Raw genomic sequence first — 7,256 nt, forward strand, 5'->3', positions numbered from 1 at the left:
GCACCAACAGATGGGTTCTAACCTTTTCCAACTTTAGCTGGAGGTGTATGGCATCTCTTATCAGTTCTATCGCCTAAGCTTTCTGGGCACCACCATGTTTGAGTTTCTAGAGAGCCCTTCGCTAAAGAACTTTCCTGGTGGAAACTTTTAAAAAGGAACACACTAGCAACCTTCTTAACTGTGGTGGTCTCATACAGTATAGTACCAAACATATTGGGCCACCCACCTTTTTACATGAACTTTAATGGCATCTCCTGAATATTGAGTTGGCCCACCCTTTGCAGCTATACCAGCTTTAACTTCTGGCGAAGCCACCCACAAGGTTTAGGAGATGTGTCTATGGGAATCTTTGACCATTCTTCCAGAAGTGCATTTGTGAGGTCAGACACTGATTTTGGACAAGAAGGCTTGGCTTAGCCTCCACTCTAGTTTATCCCAATTGTGTTCTATTGGGTTGAGGTCAGGACTCTGCACAGGCCAGTCAAGGTCCTCCATTCCCCCCCCCCCCCCCTTCAAATTCACTCATCCATGTCTTTTATGGGCCTTGCTTTTGTGCACGGTCCTGTTGGAACAGGAATGGGCTGTTGCCACAAAAAAAAAATGGGAGCATGAAACTGTCAAATGTCTTGGTATGCTGACACCTTAAGAGCCCCCATCACTGAAACCAGGGGCCAAGTCCAACCCCCTCTGGGACAAATTGGAGTGGAGACTGTGAGCCAGGCCTTCTCATTCAACATCAGTGCCTGAGCAAGGTCCATAAAGACGAGGATGAGGGAGTTTGGGGTGGAGTAACTTTACTGGCCTCAACACGATTGAACATTTAAGAGAGGAGACTGTGAGCCAGGCCTTCTAGTCCAACATCAGTGCCTGACCTCACAAATGCTCTTCTGGAAGAATGGTCAAATGTTCCCATAGACACCCTCCTAAACCTTGTGGACGGCCTTCCCAGAAGAGTTGAAGCTGTTATAGCTGCAAAGGGCGGGGCCAACTCAATATTGAACCCTATGGACTAAGACTGGGATGCCATTGTTTGGACCTTGTAAAGGCAGGTGTCCCAATTTTCATAATGTGAGATTGCTGTGTAAACTTTGTGCCCCCCCCCCCCCCCAAACATGATTTGGTTATGTGGTATGAAGAAACACAAGGGGTGCCAGCAAGTGCAGCAAAAGATTATAAAGACAATATCAAAGAGCTTTATCTGCCACATTGGATAAAAGGCTGGGTTACCATAAAGGTGACTGGGGACTGGATCATCCCTGGCCATCTCTATGGTCCTGGGAGGATGGAAGCAATGACATCACGTCCAGGTGTAGAATTTCAGAAAATCATGGTTGGCTTTTTATATCTTTTCCAGGGTAGAGAGATTTGGGGGTCTTAAACTTTAAATCTCACCATAAAGAGGACCTGTCATCCCTTATTTCTATTTACAAGGGATGTTTACAGTTTGGTGCTATTCCACAAGTGTGCCCAATTAAAGTGACATGTATCTAGTTACTCAGTGTAACACCATCTTTCACCAAGAAAATAGGGTTTGTTTTTCCTCCCAAGTGTATTTCTTGCTAAAAAAAATACACAAATTCCACGAGAAACAAAATTGCAACACTCTGCAAACTTTTCTCTAGAGCAGTGGTCTCCTAACTGGCCCTGGGCCCAGATGTGGCCCTTGGGTACTAATGTCAATGATGCCAACAATGGGGTGCAATTCCCCCCCCCCCCCCCCCCAATTAATAAACACAATGGTAGGGCATTGCTCACTACCATTGACTGCATGGCCTTTGCTAAAGGACTGTATGCTGGCCCTTCGTGTCCAGTTTGGAGACACTGGGCACCTATACTTTGATGCCCATTGCCTGGCTTCACACAGACCTGCTGCTGGCACCACTCGCCGGGACAGGAGCTGGAGGCAGCATCAGCTTTTGCGGCTCTTGCTTCCCTACTACACCTCCCAACTTTACAAGTGGTTTCCCCCCCTGTTTGATGATCTGGGATGGTGGATCAGCAAGCCCAGACCATGCTCTAATGGTCGTTGACCACCTGCTCTAGGGCCTCTGCTTAAATGCATAGGTTTAGGGGTTCCAAGTAATGTTCTAGGAAAATTTTAAAAGATATTTTACACATAGTAGGGAAATGAAGCACTTTTGGTGATGTGTGTCAATTGTCTCAAATGGTCCGGGAAGGCCATTTTTAGGAAATGGTGCTGTAGCCTTCAGCTTCCCAAATGGGGTTACAGCTGCTACCACACTAAAGCTTCAAGTCCTAAAAGTGGCCTACAGCCTTGATTTTGGGGGGGGGGGGGGGCGGCGCGCTTAGCATTTCTAATCTGCAGCCCTGCTTGGTTGATCTTGCCCAAAAGCTCCTCACTATGATGATGTAAATCTGGGCTTGCACCAAGCTAGGAAGATGAGTTACAAGTCCAAATAGAATATGCCTGCTCTCAGTACGGATCAGAGAATAGTTCTAGAATAATAAAAAGATAGGCTTCTCCATCAGTTCACTATGGAATGGACAGCTGTGTTCCAAGGGTTGACCACACTTCAATAGCCAAGAAAATCCAAACTTCATTGTGTAAAATCCATATCTCAGACATCAGATTCTAGATAGAGAATGACAGTGGATAACGCGTTTCGTGCAGAATGTGCGTAGTCATAACAATGACTAAGCGTCTTCTGCACGAAACACATTAACTGATCCTGCCTTCGTGCGATCGAATTTTACACAAAGTTTGGATTTACCTGGCCATCGGAGTGTGGTCAACCTTTTGCTCTTTGGATTATCACCATCACAGATCGGGCCTGCACCTGATCGCACAGAGGAGGGGTTGATTATATGGTGGGGCCACCTCCAGTGGTGCTGGTGCCTTTCACTCCAAAGGGACACCACCCCAACAAATATACTTACTTTTTTGGCTGTCGATGTCGCAGAGATCAGAAATGACCATTTCATGTCACTCCCATGGCTGAATGGATTGGTGGGGGAGCAAGAAATAGAGAAGAGAGGGAATTAGGTGACCCATAACCCAACTAAAACTAAGCTCAAGCAGATACTGAATCCTCACTCCTCTGCTGGTATTACCGCCCAGAGGGATAGACGTGCCCCACTGTACATACCCTCTAAGTGGTATATACATTATATTGTTTAAGGTATCGGGACACTTGCCATACACATGAATTTTAATGGCATCCCAGTGTTAGTGCGTAGGGATCAATATTGAGTTGGCTCCGCCCTTTGCAGCTATAACAGCTTCAACTCTTCTGGGAAGGCCGTCCACAAGGTTTAGGAGATGTGTCTATGGGAACGTTTGACCGTTCTTCCAGAAGAGCATTTGTGAGGTCAGGCTCTGATGTTGAACGAGAAGGCCTGGCTCGCAGTCTCCTCTCTTAAATGTTCTATCGTGTTGAGGCCAGTCAAGTTCCTCCACCCCAAACGCGCTCATCCATGTCTTTATGGACCTTGCTTTGGGCACTGGTCCAAATCATTTGGGAGAGGGGGGGGGGGACTATGGTGTGGGGGGGGGGTTGTTTTTCAGAGGTTGGGCTTGGCCCCTTAGTTCCAGTGAAGGGAACTCTTAAGGCGTCAGAATACCAAGACATTTTGTACAATTTCATGCTCCCAACTTTGTGGGAACAGTTTGGGGACGGCCCCTTCCTGTTCCAACATGATAGCCCACCAGTGCATAAAGACATGGATGAGTGAGTTTGGGGTGGAGGAATTTTTTTTTTGCAAATATAAGTTTTTATTCAGAATTTTCACACATATAGGGTAGAGTCCCCAAACAAGAAAGTACAACATAGACAGTGAAGGACGCAGCCTCCCGAATGTGCATCCCAGTAACAAAGTACAATTACCAGCCTTGCATTACATTGTAAATAGTGAGTCGACCCCACATGTATCACTCCCTCGGCCGATTTCGGTGGGAGGGCCAAAGACATACCAAGGCCGATTTACATCTCCAGGCCCGGGCCCCCCAGACAGAGGTCAAGGCCATTGTGAGCAGGCAATAGGTTGCAACCAGAAGAGGTATGAAGGGATCGCACAAACAGGAGAAAGAGGGGGGGATAAGAGATGTGGGAAGGGGGGTGGGATAGGACAGGGAAGGAGAGAGGAGGGGGGGTTTTAGGAAAGAGGGGAATAAGGGAAGGAGGGACAGGGAATAGATTAGGAAAGAAGAGTGGAGGCGATTCAGAGTTCCCCCCATGGACGCCTGTTGACTGGCACATCTCCACTTAACGCTCAAGAAGGTGTCTGCCTTCTGTCGAGTACACAAACGCATTCCAAAGAGACCAGGTCTTTCGGTAGACTTCCTGCCTATCTTGGGTAGTCATGATCAAATCCTCCATTTTGTTAATATCTTCCACCCTCCGTAGCCACATTGCCACGGAGGGGGGAGTTTGTTGCTTCCAGAGCAGAGGGATACAAGATTTGGCCGCATTGGTGAGATGGCGCAGTATTGACCGTGCATATATCTTAGGGTCCTGACCTCAGCCCCCCCATAGAACAAAGGAATAAAGTGAAAACCTGCGAGCCAGGCCTTCTTATCCAACATCAGCACCTGACCTCACAAATGCTCTTCTGGAAGAATGGTCAAACGTTCCCATAGACACCCTCCTAAACCTTGTGGACGGCCTTCCCAGAAGAGGTGAAGCTGTTACAGGTGCAAAGAGGCCCTTTTCCGCATAAATATGGCTGGCTCGTCCCCCACTCTTTCCTGGCCTGCTTGCTCGGGTAAGGGTCTGGCATTGATTTTGGGGGGCAGTGGGAACCCTACGCCTTTTTATTTTGTGTGTGGGGTTCCCCTTAAAATCCATACCAGGCCCTAAGGGATTGGGGAGGGAACCGCACACTTTTTTTTTACACTGGTTACATTCTGCTGGCAGTGAGGAATCCCGCTGACAGTAGATGAGTCATGGTTGTTAAGGAGCAGGTGGCTGCAGAGTCCTTAACAACCGGCTCTTCTAAATGAATCGTAATGAAACAAAATAACAGAATACATTGAATTTGTTAATTTCCTTTCAATCTCTTTTTTCAGATTCCTTACTAACAAATTAATTTGTTAATTTTGTTTCTTTTGGATTCATTGAGAAGAGTCGGTTGTTAAGGGGTGGGTGGCTGCAGAGTCCTTCACAACCATTACATTCTGTTGGCAGCGGGGAATCCCACTGACAGCAGATGAGTCATGGTTGTTAAGGACTCTGCAGCCACCTGCTCCTTAACAACCATGACTCATCTGCTGTCAGTGGGATTCCCTGCTGCCAACAGAATGTAAACGGCTTAAAAAAAGTGTGGCAGTCCCCTTCTGGCCCGGTATTGATTTTAAGGGGAACACCACACCAAAAAAAATAAAAAATATGGCGCAGGGTTCCCACTGCCCCCCAAAAATCCATGCCAGACCCTTACCTGAGCATGGGGGCCGGGAAAGAGTGGGAATGAGCCAGCCATATTTATGCGGATAAGGGCCTCTTCTTCAAAACCCTGGCCCAGTGGTTGCTGAGATGGGGGGGGCTTGGCTTATCCGAATCTGCCCCCCCCCCCTCTGAGATCTCACCCCCCCCCCATGTGAACATAGTATGGGGTACATACCAAAAGAAGTATAATCCATACTCATGGGGGGGTGGCTGGGATGGATTTTGGGTGCAGTTAGGAACCCTACGCCCTTTTTTTTTTTATGTGTGAGGACCCCCTTAAAATCCATATCAGGCCCTTTTTGACCACCACACTTTTTTTATGCCGGTTACATTCTGCTGGCAGCGGGGAATCCCACTTGCATCAGATGAGTCATGGTTGTTAAGGACTCTGCAGCCAAATGCTCCTTAACAACCATGGCTCATCTGCTGTCAATGGGATTTCCTGCTGCCAACAGAATATAAACGGCATAAAAAAGTGTGGGGGGGTCCCCTTCGGGCCCAGGATTGATTTTAAGGGGAACACCACACCAAAATGGCGCAGGGTTCCCACTGCCCCTCCAAAATCAATGCCAGACCCTTACCCGAGCAAGCTGGTTGGGTAAGGGTCTGCGGATAAGGGCCTCTTCCTCAAAACCCTGGCCCAATGGTTGCTGAAGTGAGGGGAAGCTTGGCTTATTGGAATCTGCCCCCCCCCCCCCCCCCCGAGATCTCATCCCCCCATGTGAATGTAATATGGGGTACATACCAAAAGAAGTGTACTCCATACTTATAGGGGGACTGGGATGGATTTTGGGGGGCAGTGGGAACCCTGCACCCTTTTTATATGCGTGGGATCCCCTTAAAATCCATACCAGGCCCATAGGGCCTGATATGGATTGTGGGGGGGGGGGGGGGGGGGACCAGCACACTTTTTTTACGTCAGTTAAAGCAGCTGGGACCACACCAAAATAAAAAAAAGGCGTAGGGTTCCCACTGCCCCCCAAAATCCATATCAGACCCTTGCCTGAGCAAGCAGGCCGGGAAAGAGTGGGGACGAGCCAGCCAGCCATATTTATGCGGATAAGGGCCTCTTCTTCAAATCCCTGGCCCAGTGGTTGGGGGGGGGGGCTTGGCCTCACCATGCACCCCCCCCCCCCCATGTGAATATAGTATGGGGTAAATACCAAAAGAAGTGCACTCCAGGGGGCTGGGATCAAGGTGCTTGGGGTGGGGGGGGGGGGTGTTCTGGCATGGATTTTGGGGGGCAGTTGGGAACCCTACTCCATTTTTTTATTTTGGTGTGGGGATCCCCTTAAAATCCATACCAGTCTCAAAGGGCCTGATAATGGATTGGGGGGGGGGGGGGGGGGCACCACACTTTTTTTATGCCGTTTACATTCTGCTGGCAGTGGGGAATCCCGCTGACAGCAGCTGAGTGATGGTTGTTAAGGACTCTGCAGCCACCCGCCCCTTAACAACCGGCTCTTCTCAATGAATCCGAAAGAAACAAATTAATTTGTTAATTTCCTTTCAATCTTTTTTTTTCAGATTCATTACTATGTCCGTTTGGAAATTCAGAGACATCCAAGTCTCCAAAAATGAAAAATTTCAGATGAAAAAAAGGAATGTCAACGAACTGAATCTCCCAAGTCCTACTGAAAGTGATATTCCAAGACTCTACTGTACCCCCTTCTCTGTCCTACTCCCCCCTCCCCCCTTCAGGGAGGCTGAGAGCACATGAAACCCACCCAACCATCCTCCCAACCTGCATGGACGCCAACTTCCTGGTGTAACGCCATTCGCCAATCAGCCCTGGAAATCTCCCCCAGCAGCCAAGACAAACAGCCCAATAAGGAGCATGCGCAGCCGGCCATC

The sequence above is a fragment of the Lithobates pipiens genome, unplaced genomic scaffold, assembly GCF_037356315.1.
Source record: "Lithobates pipiens isolate NorthernLeopardFrog02 unplaced genomic scaffold, aLitPip1_a1.2 Scaffold_30, whole genome shotgun sequence".
In the NCBI taxonomy this organism is placed as follows: Eukaryota; Metazoa; Chordata; class Amphibia; order Anura; family Ranidae; genus Lithobates; species Lithobates pipiens.